Source organism: Choloepus didactylus, chromosome 8 (genome assembly GCF_015220235.1).
Source record: "Choloepus didactylus isolate mChoDid1 chromosome 8, mChoDid1.pri, whole genome shotgun sequence".
Classification (NCBI taxonomy): Eukaryota; Metazoa; Chordata; class Mammalia; order Pilosa; family Megalonychidae; genus Choloepus; species Choloepus didactylus.
In genome coordinates, this window is record NC_051314.1 from 31,654,043 (window position 1) to 31,673,180 (window position 19,138).

The window sequence follows — 19,138 nt, forward strand, 5'->3', positions numbered from 1 at the left end:
GACTAATATTGCTGTTACTATTTAACATAGTACTGGAAGTCCTGGCCAGTGTCGTGAGGAAAAAAATAAGAGAAATGTGGATTGGAAGGAAAGACAACAAAGAAAGAAACAAATAAAAATCAGCCCATCAATAAACAAAAAACTTGACAAACTATTGGGACTACCAAGAGTTTAGCAAGATGGTTGAGCACAAGACCAAAGTACACAAATTAATCGTGGTTCTCTACAAAAGCAGTAAACAAACAGAAAATTAATAAAAGTTAAGATACCATCCATAACACCAGCATGTATAAGGAATCTTAGCTTACGCAGGAATACAAAAGACTTATATGGAGAAAACTTTGAAATTTTATTAGAGGAGAGAGAAACTGTTCTGAATAAATGAAGAGACATTTTATGCTCTTGGATGGAGCCACCTAATATGAAGACATAAATTCTTCCCAAATTAATCCAAACATATGAAACCCAGTTAAAACCCTATGGGTATTTTTGAGGAAATTGATAAACTTATCTAAAATTTATTTGGAAAAATAAATGCCCCCAAACAACCAAAACATTAAAAACCATTGTTAAGAAAGAAAGATGTTCCCCACTGCTACTGATGCATATCACAGAGTAATGGTGAAGATGTCAGGGCTTCCCGATTTCATCCATGGATTTAAGGTAATCTCAACGGGGTTTTTTTTTTGTTTTGTTTTATTGTGTGTATATATTATGACAATCTAGTTCTAAATTTATATGGAAGATCAAAGAGCCTAAAGAATAAAATCTACATGGTAGAGTGTCCTACAAGATGTCGAAACCTACTATGTAGCTATAGTAATGAAGATAGTACATCATGCTTGAAAGATGATAAGCTCATCAATGAAGTAGGATATAGAACCCCCAAACGAGCATACATATGTGGGAATCTAATTCATGACAGAGCTCGTATGGCAGAACATTGGGGAGAGGGTGGATCTTGAGTAAATGGAGCTGGGAGCATTATTCATAGGGATAAAAAAAATAACATTGATTTTTTTTTTATATCAGACCATATGCAAAAATCAATTTCAGTTGGATTGTAGACTTCAATATGAAAGGCAAAACTATAAAACTTTTACAAGGATGAAGAACTTTCAAATAAAACTTAAAAAACACAAAGCATAAAGGAAATGACTGATACATTTGATCATATTAACTTTAAGAACTTCTCTTCATCAAAAATGACCATAAAGAAAATGAGAAGACAACCTATACACTGCCAGAAAATATCAACAGTTATAGCCATCAGTGGATTATGGTCCAGTATTATATATGCTTTCTCTATACTGGTCCCTAATATATTGTATATATGTGTATATACATACATATATTCTTCCTTAATATTATATATTATATATAATATATTTAAGTATTATATGTATTTAATTCCCTAGTACATACATACATCAGTAATAAAAGGAAAAACAACACAATAGAAAAGTACTCAAAAACCAAAGGAGAATGGGAATGAACAATAAATACATGAAAAAATGCCCAACCTCATCAATAATCATGAAACATAATTTAAAATCACAGTGCCCATCAGCAGTGAAATTGATAGGTAAATTGTAGTGAATTCATACAATGGAATACAATAATGAGAATGAATGAGCAACACAGCACAACGTGGATGCCTGGGCACAGTGGGATTAGGACAGATACACAATATCTTAAACTGGATATTGTGCACATGGGGATCATTGTGCTGTTATTCTTTATACCATACCCACTCCTTATAAGTATCCATGTGCATCTGCTCTCTGTTAAATGTAAACTACCTTTAAAAGAAGGCACAGTGTTTCCAGGCTTGGAGGTCTTCTTAGATCCTGTCCTGTAGAGCTGCTTGGATGGACAAGGAGGCCTGAGAAGGAAAAGCTAAATGTGAAGCACAGAATTCTTTGGGTTCAAGAGCAAGCAGTTTTTACCTCAAATGTCCTTCACAAACTGAATACTAAAACTGTGATTTAGTTTTGTGGCTTAAAGCGACAACAGGAGTTTTGCTTTGTCAAGAGAAGTTAGAAAAATCGTCTGACCATGCTTCCATCTGGGGCAGGGAAGAAAGAACTTTCTCACTGTACAAATTTTAAATGAACATTGGGAGACAAGGATGCCTATGATTATACCCCAGAAATCCTGCTCATCCAACTCCCTTCACACGGTTGTTAAGAAAACCACATAAACACGATAAATATCGAATGATTAGCACAAGATCTGGCACAAAGCTGAGTGCAACAAATATTAGCTGACAGTTACCAGTACCTCATAGTAAGGTGGAATTCCAGAACAATATATTGTCTTTGCCCTACTATTATGGGAATTATCACATTTATAGATCTACTAAAATGTAATCATAAAACTTAGGATAATTAATTATTGGTTTTACAATCCATGAGAAATTGTGAGTTTTGAAGTTTTTCATATCTGCAGTGTACAGACAATTTGCTTATTGAGAACCATCGTCATAAGTCATGAACCTTCCTTAGGATGGGGAACTGCTGAAACACTAGGCACCATGTTCAAGTTACCTCTGTAAAGCATTGCCAACATTTATTCTTAAATGCAAGCCATAATTTCATTATAACCATTTCCTCCTAGCTTATGTTTTTACTTACTTTTTGTAGGAGGTGAGTCAAAGGGCTACTTGTAGAGTTAAGAATTTAAAACTCATTTATTCTTCTAATGTATGTATATTTGTGCATCTACTATGAGCCAGGCACTATTCTAGACCCTAGAAAGAGAAGAAAACAAGACTTTAAATATCCCCACTGTTATGGGGCTTACATTTTAATGGTGTGGGGACAAAGAAGAAACAAAGAGATTTCCTAGTATACATACATATGAAGAAGCGTTAAATGTTATAACAAAATTACAACAGGACAAAGAAAGAGTGGTTGATGAGCTTCATACTTGTTGCCCCAAACATCAAAATCAGGAGATAATCCTATTTTATTGTTCATGAACACCTTAAATATGGACTTGAGAATTTGAAGAAAAAAAAAACTTTTCTCCATTAATTATCAATTAAAGTGAACACAAAAGGAAAAGTAACAAAAATATTTCCCATTCAAGAGAAGGTCATGAGAGTGATAACAGAGAAATCTGATGGTGAATTTGGCCCCTATTTGGTGCTAAAATTTTAATGGAGAAATGGCTAAAAGTAGAGATGACAATGCACTATTAACCTCTGGACCTGCACCATCCTATACGGTTGTCACTGGCATACATGGACACTGGGTGTTTGAAAATATGGCTAGTCTGAACTTAGACCTGAGATAAGAGTAGAATACACATTGGATTTAGAAGTTTTACTATGGAAAAAGATTATAAAGTATTTTATTAATTTTTAAGTTGGTTGCATATTGAAATGACGGCATTTTAGATATGTTGGATTAAATTAAATATATTATTAAAATTAAAAAAAGATAAAACTTTGGTCTTAAGTTTCATCACCTGGGTTGCTAAATTAAGTTTGGCATAAAACAAACCAACAGAAAAACAAAACAGGAATTCGGGGCAAATGTTGAACCTCCATCATGAACCCAATGCAGGTGATAAGTGCATTGCTGAGTACACTCAGGGACCTAATGTGAAACAACAGATTTTTGTAACTTAAAAAATAAATTGAAGTAGAAATCTGGGGCAGTAAGTCATATTTGTCTATACTCTTGGAAGCATGTAAGGGAAGAAGGTCAAGTAAAGACTTAGAATGATTTATCTAATAAGTAATTTCAAAAGAGAAAAAAAACAGCCTTTCAAAATGTAATAAAAGAAGAAAAATGCTTTATTTAGTCTTCTCCTTAATTAGCAAAACTTAATATATCTATAGGGAAAAATCATGCATGATATTCAAGTATCAGGAACTAAAAACAGCTAAAATGAGCATTAGTTTGTGTTGCTTCTTACCTCTTATGACTTTATTTTTGTGCTTACTGCTCCTTGATTATTTTCATATTGAATTTGTATAGCATTGTATGTAGAATTGGTTAAAAAAAAACACAAAAAAACATGTGTGCCGGTTTGAATGTATTATGTCCCCCAATCACCATTATCTTTGATGCAGTCTTGTGGAGCAGACATATTAGTGGGGATTAAGTTGGAACGTTTGGATTAGGTTGTTTGCATGGAAATGTGCCCCACCCAACCGTAGGTGATAACTCTGATGAGATGTTTCCATGGAGGTGTGGCCCCACCCATTCAGGGTGGGCCTTGATCAGTGGAGCCATATAAATGAGCTGAGGGGCAGAGGGAACTCAGTGCAGATGAGAGTGACATTTTGAAGAGGAGCGACAACCAAGAGGGAAAGTTTGAAGAAAGCACAGGAGCTGCAGATGAGAGACAGTTTGAAGATGGCCATTGAAAGCAGACTCTTGCTCTAGAGAAGCTAAAAGGGGACAAATACCCCAAGTGCAACTAAGAGTGACATTTTTGAGGAACTGCAGCCTAGAGAGGAACATCCTGGGAGAGAGCCATTTTGAAACCAGAACTTTGGAGCAGACGCCAGCCACCTGCCTTCCTAGCTAACAGAGGTTTTCCAGACACCATTGGCCATCCTCCAGTGAAGGTACCTGATTGTTGTTGCCTTACCTTGGACACTTTATGGCCTTAAGACTGTAACTGTGTAACCAAATAAACCCCCTTGATAAAAGCCAATCCATTTCTGGTGTTTTGCATTCCAGCAGCATTAGCAAGCTAGAACACCATGATTCTAGATGACCTGGCTCCAAGATGAGAAAAAGAAACGACACTTCAAAGTTTTATGTATTTCCTATGACCAAAAATGTGATTTTCCAGTTGTTGCTGTCTTGCAGAAGCCCAGCTTCCCTCTAGAGGATATATGCTTTTATCCTCTTTCCATTGAGATGATTGGCTGATTCTGATCAGCTGGTCCAGTGTCTAGCAGAGAACCTTTCAGACAATGGGCTTAAATTCAGTCAGTGGCTAGCTTAGGAAAACTGGACTCTAAGCTATCTCCCTACAAATCACTCTTGCCTCTGACTTATTCCCTAGCTCACTGATCTCTAATACACCATTTTTTGTTGTACAATTGAAGGATATTCTTCTCCATTACTGTCATAGAGTGTCAATGCTATAATCTGTTTGTAATTAGGAACACTCCAAAAATCCATCTTTTCTTTATCCCCTCCCCCCCTGAACTTTATAGAAGAATAAAAATGCCAGGATTATTCTCATCCACAAACAGAAATAAATCTATACCAAATACCCTGGTATAATATCTACTAGCTTGTCACCAAGGACAACATTTATATTTACTTAGAGATGTGTTGCTCCACACAATGGTTCTCAGATCTGCAGTAAATAAAAATGCATGGCTGTTTAGGCATAGAAAAAAATAGACTCATTTTGAGAAATATAATCCACTTAAAAAATGAAAAGTCATGGAATGAATGTACCATATGCCAATAGTGATGCACCTCAAAGAATAATGTGTTCCATTTTGGTGAGCTTGCTTTAGAGCTCATTGACATTACAGCCAACATATTTACTGCTGGCCTGTAAACAAAGCCCCAGTCCCAGGTTTTTTAACAATGGTGTAAAAGAAAGACAAGGCAGAAAGATGCTGCATGCAATTTAGTGCTTTTGCTTTTTGTTTTTTACTGTGGCAAGCTGCCTAGTTAATTTCCTTTCTTCTTTCTATTTGTTTAAGAGTAATTTAACTTACAAAATTTCTTAAGTAGAAGTTTTTTTAAATAATTAATCCTGACATATCAACTTCAAGGCAATCTCTTTACGTTTTCAACACAGATTAGATAAACTTCTCTTAGGGGGTCATCTCTTTGAAGATGCCTATTAAAAAATAGCAGGATGGAACAGATGCTGTTTTGCTCCACCATCTGCATTATTTTTTTCTTTACTAGAACCATGCATACAGTAGGAGCAGGATAAGTGCCTGCTGCTGAGAATACAGTATTAAATTTTATGTTATATTTTCTCTATTGAAGAGTTTGCTTATTCTGCTTAATAGATTTTTATTTTTAAATCACAGTTTGAAACAACTCAAATCAGGAGAAGCCAGCGTAGGATAACAAAGATCCAAATGCAAACTGAGATCTAAATTCAGATACGAGAGAACATGTGCTGTCTACCCTGAGCACTGTGAAACATAATTAACTCTTTTCTTCAGGAAAAGAAACACAAACCAACCAACAAACAAAAAACAAAACTAATTAGAAAAGTGAAAGATTCCCTAACCACAGGCTTCAAGAAACTAATTATCAAAGGAACAGAAAACATTATATTAATGTTAACAATATCCATTTAACCAAGGTATCTTTTTAAAGTGACACCCACAACAATTATAGCAATTAAACTGATGTCAGATTTCCATCTGAATTATATTAACTGAAATTTTGCTTTTCTCTGAATATTTCATAAGCCAATTTCTATAAGCCTTGTCTTAGAGGAGAGTGGAATAGTGCCCTATTTTCAGGCTCATGATTTACTTTCTCTATTACTGAAACATACAAGTAGAAGGTAGAAATGTTTGAATAAATGAATCTAAAGCTTTCTATACAGCCTTTGCATGTTCATCATGCAAAGAAAGTACTCATCAACTCAGTATTTAATGAGAATTTAATGCTGTAATTATTGTGCCAGGAATAAAACAGATACAATAATGAATGAGACCCACCAAGCCCCTGCCCTTACTGACTTTAAGTTCTAGAGGTTGGAGAGAGATAACAAAGGAGTAAACAAATATGAGAAAGTCCTGTTGATTGCACTGAGTTTGTGAAAGGAAACAAACAGGGTACTTTGTAAAGAATAAAAGGCTGGGGCCCTAGTTTGATTTAGCGCTTACGGAAAGTTTCTCTGAGTTAGTGGCATTCCAGATGCCACCAAGGATGAGAAGCTTGTTGTTTAAAGAATGATCCAGATGAAATGGAGGGAATGCCAAGTCTGAGAGTCTGGAAGCAGCTGAGAACTTGTGGTGTTCTGGGCATCAGCTGAAGACCATGTGGCTGGAGGGTGGAGAGCAAGGGGTGGCAGCACATGGGGAGGTGGGAGTGCAAGCTCGGGGTCCTGCAAGCATGGTGAGGAGTTTGGATGCCATGATTTTATTCCTAGAGCACAAGGTGGTCACCGAGTCCTTTCTGGTGAGTGAAATAAACTGATTTAAACTTAATAGGATTTCTCTGGCTACTTTTCAGGGTCAAAAGCAGTCAAGTGAGAGATCAGTTAGGGGAGAATCTGTCGTGGTCCAGGTGGGGAGATTTGGACTTGACTTAGAGGAGCATGGAGATGGGGAGAAATGGATAGAAGTGAGGCATCTTTCCAGCAGTGCCCACAGGATATGAAGAGTAAGGAAAAGGAAGAAGTCAAAAATAATACCCAATTTCACACTGGCTATCTTCCTCACTTGCAAAAGAGACAGGCAAACTTTTCTCTTCCCAGGGGTATAGACTGTGTGCCGTTTGAATTGGTGAGTGTAAATGCCTCCGAGGGTAGAGATAACCAACATATAGATAAATTCAGAAGAAATATTACAGATACTCATGTATTATAGTGTGGAGAACCAAAGTACTGTGCATTGTAATAAGCAAGGCATTTGGGTCCAGACCTTCAATTCTAATATCTTTATTACTTGGCAACTTACTTAATACCATTGAGTGTAAGTTTCTTTGTCTGTAATATTGAGATTCTGTAATTATTAGGATAATAACATCAAACTCAGCAAACTATTGTGAAATTCTTACAATAGTATAGTGAAAGTGGAGTGTGGAATACAGGGAGAGAAACAAGATTTATGCAGAAAATATTTCAAGATGGTTTACTTGGCTTCTAAATATGAGCATCCTATTATTGCAGCATGTAATAGAAGATTTCATATCAATGACCAACAAGGATTTCTACACCATTTTCTACCTTGAGACATTTTCTTATTGTCTTTCATTATGAAAGAAAGTATTTATTGCAACCAAAATGAAAGAAATTATCTTCATTTTTTTTTGGTATGGTAAAACTATTTTGCTAGATCCTCCCCCCAAAATTATAATATAAAATAACATAACAAAACTACATTAAAATGTGTTTATGTTAGAATTTGAAGATGTGCATTTATTTCAATTTATTACCTGCTTTTTTCTAGAAGAGAAGGTTTCTCTTTTACCATATTCTAGACTCGCAATATTTAATGAACAGATTTACTGATATTTCTAAACCTCACCTGACCTCCAATCTCTTGATGTTTTTCTATTACAAGATAAAAATTAAAATTAAAAGCACTATCTCAGAGTAAAAAATTACGATCATCTGAATGAAAAGGTAAGTCTGTGTGTGTGTGTTTGTGTGTGTGTATGTCTGTGGGTGTGTGTGAGATCCAGGCGTAGCAGGGTGCATAATTTCAAAAGGAAGAGATTTTAAAGGGAACATAATTCTATGTTGGACCACGCCTTTGTGAATGTAACCCCATTAACTAATTATACTTTGTGCTGAAACATTACTGAAATCTATTATGTGAAATAAAACTCAGATAATAAAATATTGCAGTGCTGAAGCATAATTTCCACATACTGTGGAGAGTTAATTATTAAATATATTATCAATTGCACAAAAACCACAATGTGGATAATGATGTTTTTGCAGGGCCCAAGTGTGAATGACAAAAAAACGAATGTCATCATGAGCCTGTTTCACACTGATAAAGTCCTTTTATTAGGTTTTATTTCTTTCTTTTAACTTTAAAAAAAAACACAGAGAATAATACATTCTCCTTGTGTAAAATTGAAAAATACATACAAAAAATATTATTAGCAACACCATCTTTACCAACCCATTCCAATGTTAAAATTCTTGGGTATTTATACCAGATAGTTTATATGTATTACTCCTATATTTCTAATTTTTAAAGTGGAAACACATGATACATGTAATTTTGAATCCTACTTTCCTGACTTTACATTGTATTGAGAAAATTTTGCCACTTAATGAAGTATTCTTTAAACATGATTTTTAATGGAATCATAGTTTTCCCTGAAGTTGTATTGGAATTTCATTAAATGTATTTATTTATTTGAATAAAATTAACATCATCATGAGGTACTTTATTCCCATCTAGGCATCTCCATGTATTTAAATTTTCTGTTCTAATTTCAGTATCTTCTTCTTTTCACACAGGCCATGCCCATAGCTTGTTCAGTTCATTACTAGTGTTTTTTCTTTGTTTTGTAGATAAGAACTCTTATTCTATCCCAATTTCTAACTGGTTTTGCTGGTACAGAGGAAAAACTATTAATAACCAGCTAAGACTATGTATTTCAGCAATACTTTGTTGCATCCCACAAGTTTGATATGCAAAATATTTATTAACATTAATTTAATATATATTCTAATTTCTGCTGTGATTTATTATTTGGTACATAGTTTATTGAGAATTATATTGTTTCATTTCCAGACAATGGGATTTCATAGTTATGTGTTTATTACTGATCTCTAGCTTGATTCCACTGAAGTCAGAGAGCATACTCTAAATGTTTTCAATACTTGAAATTTGTTGTAGCTTGCTTGATGGCCTATCCCTTGTTTTTTATTCAATTTAACTGGGAGTGCTTCATAACTTTACATTTCTCAAATCTTTTTGACCCATTCAGATAAAACCAAATGCCATTTTAAACCGCAATTATCAATCTTCAGATTTTTTTAAATTTATTTTCAGTTCTGGAATCTGTACTCTGAATCACCACATTATCCCACCTTTTTAACATTGAACTATGATGACTTTTTCTTTCTTTTACAACTTTCTCTCAATTTGCAAGTTAAAAATGCCCTCTTTTTCTCCTCCTGAGTGCCTCTTTGTTGCTCAGATGTGGCTCTCTCTCTCTCTCTAAGTAAGCCACCTTGGCAAGTAACCTCGCTGCCCCCTCCCTACATGGGACCTGACTCCCAGGGGTGTAAATCCCCCTGACAGCACAGAATTTGACTCCCGAGGATGAATCTGGACCTGGCATCATGGGATTGGGAACATCTTCTTGACCAAAAGGGGGCTGCAAAATGAAACAAAATAAAGCTTCAGTGGCTGAGAGATTTCAAATGGAGTCAAGAGGTCACTGGTGGACATTCTTACACACCATATAGATAACACTTTTTAGGTTTTAATGTATTGGAATAGCTAGAAGTAAATACCTGAAGCTAGCAAACTCCAACCCAGTAGCCTTGACTCTTGAAGATGATTGTATAACAATGCAGCTTATAATGGGTGACAGTGTGATTGTGAAAACCCTGTGGATTGCACTCCCTTTATCCAGTGTATGGATGGATGAGTAGAATAAGGGGGATAAAACCTAAATGAAAAATAGGGTGGGATGGGGGAGTGGATCTTTTTTTTTTCAATTTTTATTTTTTATTCTGATTCTGATTCTTTCTGGTGTAAGGAAAATGTTCAAAAAAAGATTGGGGTGATGGCACAACTATAAGATGGTACTGTGAACAGTTGATTGTACACCATGGATGATTATATGCTATGTGAATATTTCTCAATAAAACTGAATTAAAAAAATCCCTCTTTTTGTTTACTTAATTTTTTATTGTACAGTACTTGTTACAAATTCTTGCCCCAACTTGCTGATAAGAAATGTGAATCTTCAATACGGTATAATAACTCAGATAATTTATTAGTTCCATTTTCTTTCTCTTGGAAATTATCTTCCTGAGCCTCTTTCAGCTCCAAATTTGTACTAGTTGAGTTGTAGGACTGCTAGCCAGCTCTGATTCTAGTAATCTCTCACCAACATCCGAGGAGCTCTCATGGCCACTCTTCCAAATTGAATTCTTTTTGGTCGCATACTACATATTTTTCTTTATTTGTTTACTTCCTCACATTTATATGACATTTTCTGTGATTTGCTAAAATTGAGTTAGAGGTAAAAATTTTTGGAAAGAGATCATGTCTGAAAATTTACTCATTCTACCCTTAGATTTGATGGAATGCATAAACATATCTGTCATTTGCCAAAATATACTCACCAAGAACACGGACAACATTAATATTTAAAAAGAAGTCTGAACACAAGTTTTGATGTCCTACTAGCATGGAGCAAGTGCATTTTAAGAGGCTTCTTATTGCTGTTCTTGTTATTGTGAGAAGACACCATAAACAAAATCAAAATACATAAATGATACTGTTAGAAAATATTTACAAAGAATTCAATGGAAAAGATGAATTATATAGGACCTCTATATAAAGAGGTCCTAAAATTCTATAAGAAAAAAGACAAACAAACCAAAAGAAAAGGAAATGAATGGGAAAAAATGAGAGAAAGAACAATTGTTTTGTCAATAAACATTTGCAAATTTTTTAGCTTCACTAATATTCAATGAACTGCAAATGAAATAAAAAATAAGATATGTTTTAGTTGTAACAAATTAGCAAAATATTTAAAAACTGAAAATACCAGACTGGCAAGGGTAGGTAGAATAAGGCACATAACTTAAGAAAGCAATATTAGAGTTTCTATCAACATTTTTAAAAAATCAACCTTTCTAGGAAATTTCTTATAAAAATATTCCCACATTTTACATATAAATATATATATATAAGAATATTCATCACAGTATTGTTTGTACTAACCCTGAAATAGAAATAATACAATAAGAAAATTGTTAAAATTATGGAAACATTCTCATAATGGGCTGTTATGCAGCCACAAAAAATGAGTGAGTAAAAATGAATGAAAGTAGGAAGAAAGAAAGAAAGAAAGAGAGGGAGGGGAGGGAGGGAGGGAGGGAGGAAGAGATGGAGGAAGAAAGGAAGGAAGAAAAGAATTTAGTTATGTGGAAAGATTTTTAAGATAATTAAGTAAAAAAATCAAATTGCAGAATAATTATATAATATTTCACTTAATTAATAATAATAAATTAAATTATGTGGAGAAAAGCATCAAGAAATATGCCCCCAACCATTGTCAGTAGTTATCTTTGGGGATGATATTCAATTTTTATGAGATTAGTTTCATAATGTTTGAATTTTATATAGCTCAGTATGATATACGTTGACCCGAAAAATCCAAGATTTTATTAAAAACTACAACAAAATGATTTATAGGTCTTCTTTTATAATTCTTTCTAGTATTGCAATCACTCATGAGAAGATCTCTTTTCTTTTCCACTGTCTTGTCTCAGCCTAAGCATGCATTCCTGTAACTGTTTTCCAGTGGAGATGAGATGAAAACAATTGGTTGTATCCTCATCAGATATTTGAAGACAACTATACTGCAGCTCCTTTAACCTTTCCTTTAGGCCGTTTAATAGTTTATGACTCCAAAGAAAGGTGACTAAGTAACTTATTTTAAGAAACCATAATATTCAGTTAATTAACTGATTTTAGATATTAAATTGTCCCTTTACTCTCCAGTATGGATTAGAATAGAAAATACCTTAAGTGCATTAGTTTCTCTCTCCCCATTAATTAACAGGAGAGTCGTGGGTCTCTGAGCACTATGAGCCCAAACTTAGCTGCATGGAAAGAATGGGCAGTAAAACTCCTGACTCATTGATGGCGGGGATTATAACATATACTTTAAAATACACACCTTGTAAATACTTTCAAAAGTGGGTGACAGCAAATAAAAGGAATTTATGTTATATATCATGTTTACTATATGTTCCTGTGTACAAATATAGCATTACAGAGCTTCTGTGTGCTCTTCCTAAATGCGTTTTTCAGATTGTTCTATTTTGGTGAAATTATCATGTTTTTAGTACTTTTCCAGTGAACCAAAAAATCCTGTGGAATTGCCAATGTAGTTCTTTTTATTCCCATTGTAAAAATCTGGCCATCCTTATTCAGAAACAACTGCTACTAGACTTCAAATTTAAATATTTATGAGGGGAAAAATTCAAAACATGTCCTATTGTGGAAGGAAGCACACTCTTGCTTTATTTCATGGGATGTAGGAAGCACTTCTTCCCCTTTGTTTTCTCATCTAATTTGTACACATACAAATTTCATTAATATCAAAACATAAATATTAAAAGAAACAAAATTTCAAACACAGAGCCTTTGATGTGGGGTGTCTCTATATAAGGCTATGCTTGCCAGGGTCATTGTCAGCACCCGGACTTGACAAGACCGTCCAGCCAGACCAGAAATCATCAACGGAACTCAACAGAGGCCTCAAGGGAGTGGTGTGATATAAACATGGATGACAACTGGGAGGTCCACTCTTCTAAAGAGAGACTGTGAGTTGCTTGGGTCCAACTGCAAAGAGTGGTTTAGATTTAAAATCCCCCTTAGAAATAAAGAGAATAAATTGAATGAACCCTAGAAGCAAGAAGTCTAGGCTCAGTTTCAAGATAACAAGAAAACAGTAACCAGGAGTCTACAGGCAGGCTGAGGGTGAAGCCCCAACAGCAAAAATGGGTGTGTTCAAATGACTCAGTAAATGTACAATTACACAGATACCCCCTGCCACTCTCTTCAGAGGCCTATGATGTAGAACTCTGTTCTAGACGTGGGGTGCAGTAGTAAACAAAGCAGACATAGGCTCACAGGCTCTGTGTGCTTTAGCAGGAAAGACGGGCATCAAAGAAATGAATACAAGGCACTGTGATTAAAAAAAAAAAAAGTATTGGGTGCTATGGGAGCACAAAACAGGTGAAGCTAATCTTGTCTGTGGTGTCAGAGAAAGCTTTCCTTACAACGTATTATTTAAATGTGATTAACCATTAGCTAGTTCAGAAAAGGAGGGAGGGACATTCCAGGAAGAGAGAATGTTCTAATGCTCTCTAGATGGATAGGTGAAGGTTTCTATAAGGCCTCACAGAGCTGTAAACATTCCATTGGCCTTTATCATTTTTTGTTTTTGTGTGTCTCCTTCAACAAACAGTGAACATCTTTAAAAGGTGAGTGTGTCTTAGTCATTACTGTTATCTTCAGCTCCCAGAGAGGAGTGCCTGCACATAATAGACTTTCCATAAATGTTTAAGTGAATATATAAAATATTTCTGCTGATGGAGATTGGCTACAAGAATGTTCATTTTCTCCTTGGCACTAGATCTCAACTTTGGTAAGTGACTATCGAGTGGCCAAAAATGCCTCAGCTCTATTCTCAGGATGCACGTTCCTTGATTTCCCAAGGGTATAGTGAGTGATGAAGAAACATTAGGCAGCATGTTTCTTATTCACACATCATTTGTCCACTGCAAGTTAAACCTCAAGTATAATAGCTATGAACAAAAATATATTACTTTAAAATAAATAACTGATCTTTTAAAGTGTCATGCACATTTCAGACAATAAAAAATATAAAACAATAAAAATATTAAAAATTAGGTGTGTATTTCATTGATCTTAATCTCAACTTTTCCTTAATTTAATTTAGCCCCCCTGATTCATATAGAGCAATTTCTGACAGTGCTATGAATCATGTTTTAATGATAAAAGTTCAAAAGTCTCTGAGAAATCCATACATAAACGCACATGTATTCCTAGTACTTTAAAGTTTCAGAGCTATGTGGGAATGAAAAAAAACTTTCAAAGAAATTTTCTCTCCCTCTAGCAGGAGAAACCTAATTACATATTTATCAGAAAAAAAATAGATTGTCTTACTAATAGTCCTTTGACACTCTGTCTCGTCCCCTTTCTCTCAGCTGAAATAGAGAAATGACAACATGCATAATTTGAATCACAGGTCCAAATACAAACCACACAATGGCCCTTGATTTTTCAAGCAGTTTTCTCGACAGCTTTAAAGGTAACCCCTGCCACCACCACACCCCCAAAAAAATCCAATTTGAGATGCCTTCAAACTTTCTCTGATTCTTACCTTAAACCACAAATATATTTAAACAGAATATAGCAAGATTTTGAATGGACTCTGGGTTTGTTCCAAATGGTGTGGTATTCAGAAATCACCCTTTTTTATTTTGAAATTTGCATCCCAACAATTTATGATTTCAATTCCACAGCACAGGTAAGCCCTTTAGAATACAGAGATTACTCTGCAGGTTGAAGCAAACCAGACTTTAAAACAGTTTCAAACTAAATTTGTCTCAATATTAATTTATTTTCACAAAGGTTTATCTTGGCTTTACTCATTTTTGAATCCCCAGGGCCTGGCGGTATAGCTAGCACTTAGAAGATGCTCAGTAAATGTGTGTTAAATAAATGATAGCGTGAGTGGTGGATAGGAAAATCCTTTAGAATACCCACATTATTAGAATTTCATGTAGTAGAATTATAATGTTCTTTGGGATTCTCAGTTAAGAGCCTCTATAAAGATATATAATCAATAATAGTAACAAGGCTTATTATTTGGAGTGACAACATATCTGCTGTTCCTTTAATGACTCATATGCCACAGTACATAATGTTTCTGTTTGATAATGAAACATCGCATCTTCTAGACAGTATGCCAGACATGATGATTTAAGTGGCTGAGTTTAAAAATAACTTCCAAACAGCTTCACTAAATGAACATGCCATACAATGAGGACTATGTGAAATGTTTGGTTTTCAGGTTGAAATTATTGGTAGCAAGTCAAGCCTATTTTTATTGTGTAAAAAGCATTTATATGCCCATAATTTTACTCTCTGATTTAAAACAAAAGTTTTGTTATAATAAAACATAGGATAAAATACTGTTCCTTCTTTGGTTTCTTACTTTAAAATGTGTGATATTTTACTTCCACAGCCAGAATGGATAACACGTGTCTACTTTTGGTAAGCAAAAAATTGGATCTAAGGAAAAACCACTAAAGACTATACTCAAATAATGTTTTTTCACCTGAGCAGTATGATGATATAGTGCTAGAGGCAAGTGCATCATCAACAAGGGGAGGAGAGGGAAAAGAACCTTGTATTTGTTGAACACCATGTTCCAGTTTACTAATGCTGCCATTATGCAAAGCCCCAGAAATGGAACAGCTTTTATAAAGGGGGTTTATTTGATTGCATGTTTGCAGTCCAAAGGCCATGAAAGTGTCCAAACTAAGGCATCAACAAGAGGATGCCTTCACTGAAGAATGGCTGATGGTGTCCGGAACACCTCTGTCAGCTGGGAAGGCACATGGCTGGCATCTGCCAGTCCCTTGCTCCCAAGATGTGTTTCAGCTCCTCTCTCTCAACTCCTGAGCATCCTTGCTTCTCTCTCCCAGGGTGTTTCTCTCCAAGCATCTGGGGGTCCTCTCTTAGTTTCTCCAGGGCAAACTCTGGGCTTCATCTCTTAGCTTAGCATCTCCAAATGTCCTTCTATCTGCATCTCCTAGCATCTCTAAAAGTATCATCGTCAGTGCCTGTGTTGACTCCTGGCTCTCTTAAATACTCCAGTGAAGTAATCAAGACCTGCCCTGGATGGGCAGGGTCCACACCTCCATGGATATAATTAAATCAGAGGTTCCACCCTAATCAACAGACTAATCAGTCTGCCTCCAAAAGATTGCGTTAAAGAACATGGCTTTTCAGGGGGACATAATATATCCAAACTGGCACAATCCACTATGTGCTGTTTTTATCTCATAAAATCCTCATAATGATCCTGTAAAGTCAGTATCATTATTCTCTTTTGGTAGATAAAGAAACCAAAGCTATGATAGTTTAAGTATACTGTCCTTGTCACACAGCTAGAAAGCAGAGGAGTCAACATTTAGCTCCGAAGACAGCTGCATTTCTCCACTACAACATTCCATCCACATGGGCAGTTGTTAATGGGAGCCTCACTCCACTCATGATAGAAGGAAGCTGGGGATCCTACTAGATCTTATACCAAAACTTACTGAAAAACACCACTTCCGCCCAACTTGAAAACTTAAAAGACATTATTGACTCAGTTCCCCCATTGCACTGTGGAATATTGAGAAAGAAGGTAGCTTGAGGATGCCTTTTCCCGAGACAAGGTGGTTCTCACCTGTGGGAAGAGTGTAGTAATATGGGCAATGGTGAATTGACCAGATTTCAAGTGTGTTGCCCTCACTACATCACAAATAACACAAAACTAATTCTCCAAATATCTGCAAACAAGTACTGCCACAAGGTACACAGATAATTAAATGTACTTCCTCTGTTGGGATCACATGCAGATGCTGCCTGATAAATAAACCGAAGCTCTTCAAAAATGTAGATTGGAAAAAACAAACCAAATTCAATGCAAAATGGGCTTTTATTGCACACTGGCTGGGAGAAGACCTTTTGTAGCTTAATGCCTATGCTTCTGTGCTTAACTAACCACTGCCTTTTCTTACCACAAAATAGATAACTTGCACTTCGATAACCCCTCATCATTTTACAACATCTGATAACCATGAAAAGATAGAACCACCAGACTGAGATAGAAATAAACAAAATAATTCCCTACTTCAAAGGTACAACCAAAATGTAGAGTTCATCAGAAGGAAGGATAAAAGAAAAACATTTCGCCACAACCCTAATGCAAAACCAGAAATGATACTCAATACCCATCTTTTTCCCTTTCACTTCCTGAAGTTATTTCCCCCTTTCGTCCTTCTTCTCCATCCCTTTCTCACACACACAACAAATTTTGTATTTAATTATCCAAAAGAAAGACAAGAGTGTCCCAAGACACATTGACATTAGGCAATAAGGCCATAATGAAATTAGGTATGAAGGTTTTTGTTTTTGCTTTTCTTTGCAAGTTCAGGCTTTGTTGAGTGGTAGACTTTTTGTGATGCTGGACAATGATGCTTTCTTTGTCTTCAGCTTGGACACCAACTAGGTGAGAAAAGATATCTGCTCACTTCACATCACAGTAGAGAGTAAATAAAACAGAGGAGGCTGGACGTGTCAATCCAAGATTAACAGATCGTGGCTGTGGTCATATGGGGGAACCTATTGGAGGGTGGCAAAACCCCTATCAATTGATAAAAGCCACTTAGAGTGGACTTTAGGCCAACACATCTGCAGAAACTGAGAACTATTTACCAACAGTAAGAAGGACAAACACAAAGATGCTACCAACCTCAGCACGGATAATGAGAAACACACATGTGAAACCAGGAGAATCAGAAAAAAAGAGAGAATCCATAACAGGTGAGAACAGACTTTTCTTTCTGCCCCATTGGTTAAGGATTGTCATCAGTTTCTAAGTGAGGACAATCTGGTAGTTTATATCAGAAACTAAGGTGCATAGAATTTATCATTTGTTATGTCTGTGTAATAATACTGTCACTCTATAGCGTGTTCATATCATTCTGAACAATTTCTTTTGTCTTCATGAAGTCCTGAGTTAAAGGCCCTCCTGATCTTCTAGAATAGATCCTCCCAGGCTCTTTCAGTTAAGCGTTAGGAATGCAGAGTGGTGGGTACAGGCGGGTCAGCAGCCCCCTTTCAGAATGCTGCCTTAAAAAGGCTTCACCCTGTGGGTGTACTACCTGCTACCTGCTGCATCCATCCATTGAGTCATTTAAACTTTTCATAAATCTGGTGTTATTTAGTACAATGAGAGCATGTAATCATAGAATTTTTCATCCTATTTTCTTCTGGCATTTAAATAATCTACTCTCTTTATCTGCTTCCGGGAGGCATAGGAATTATCTCACACATTTTAGAGAAGGGTAAATAGGCAGATAGAAGTAAAATGACTTGCTTAGAGGCACCGTGAATTATCTGGGAAATGAAAAACTGATATCAGAAGCCTTTCCCCTCAGGGCTAATTCTCGATTGCATGTCCTTCCTGAGCAAACGAACCCGAATCAAATCATCTCTCATCCTTGTCTTAACAACATCTACTTATGTAAGCTCTGCAAATTCAAAATCCAGACAAGAAAAAGGACAGAGCATTTATAGTTGTGACCCACACGATTTAAAGTTAGCTGGGAGGCTGGCAAAACACAGTGTCATGCTGAAGTTATTTCCAGAACAGCAGGCATCTCTTCAAGCAAACAAGCTGAAAAGATGTCACACTCGCCAACCCATGTTCGCCAGCAGGATTCTTTTAAGACTGAGTGAATGGTGGACATTTTTTTTTCTTTCCATATATTCAAATTAATTAACCAGGGAATATTCATTAATTACTGTGAGTCAGACTGTAAAATAGTCCTCCCTGGCAGCAAGTAATCTGGAGTTGAACTCATGGATTTGAAACCTGGCTCCATCAGTTACTGGCTGGGTGGCCTTAGGCAAGTTACCTGGCATCCCTCTGCCTCAGTT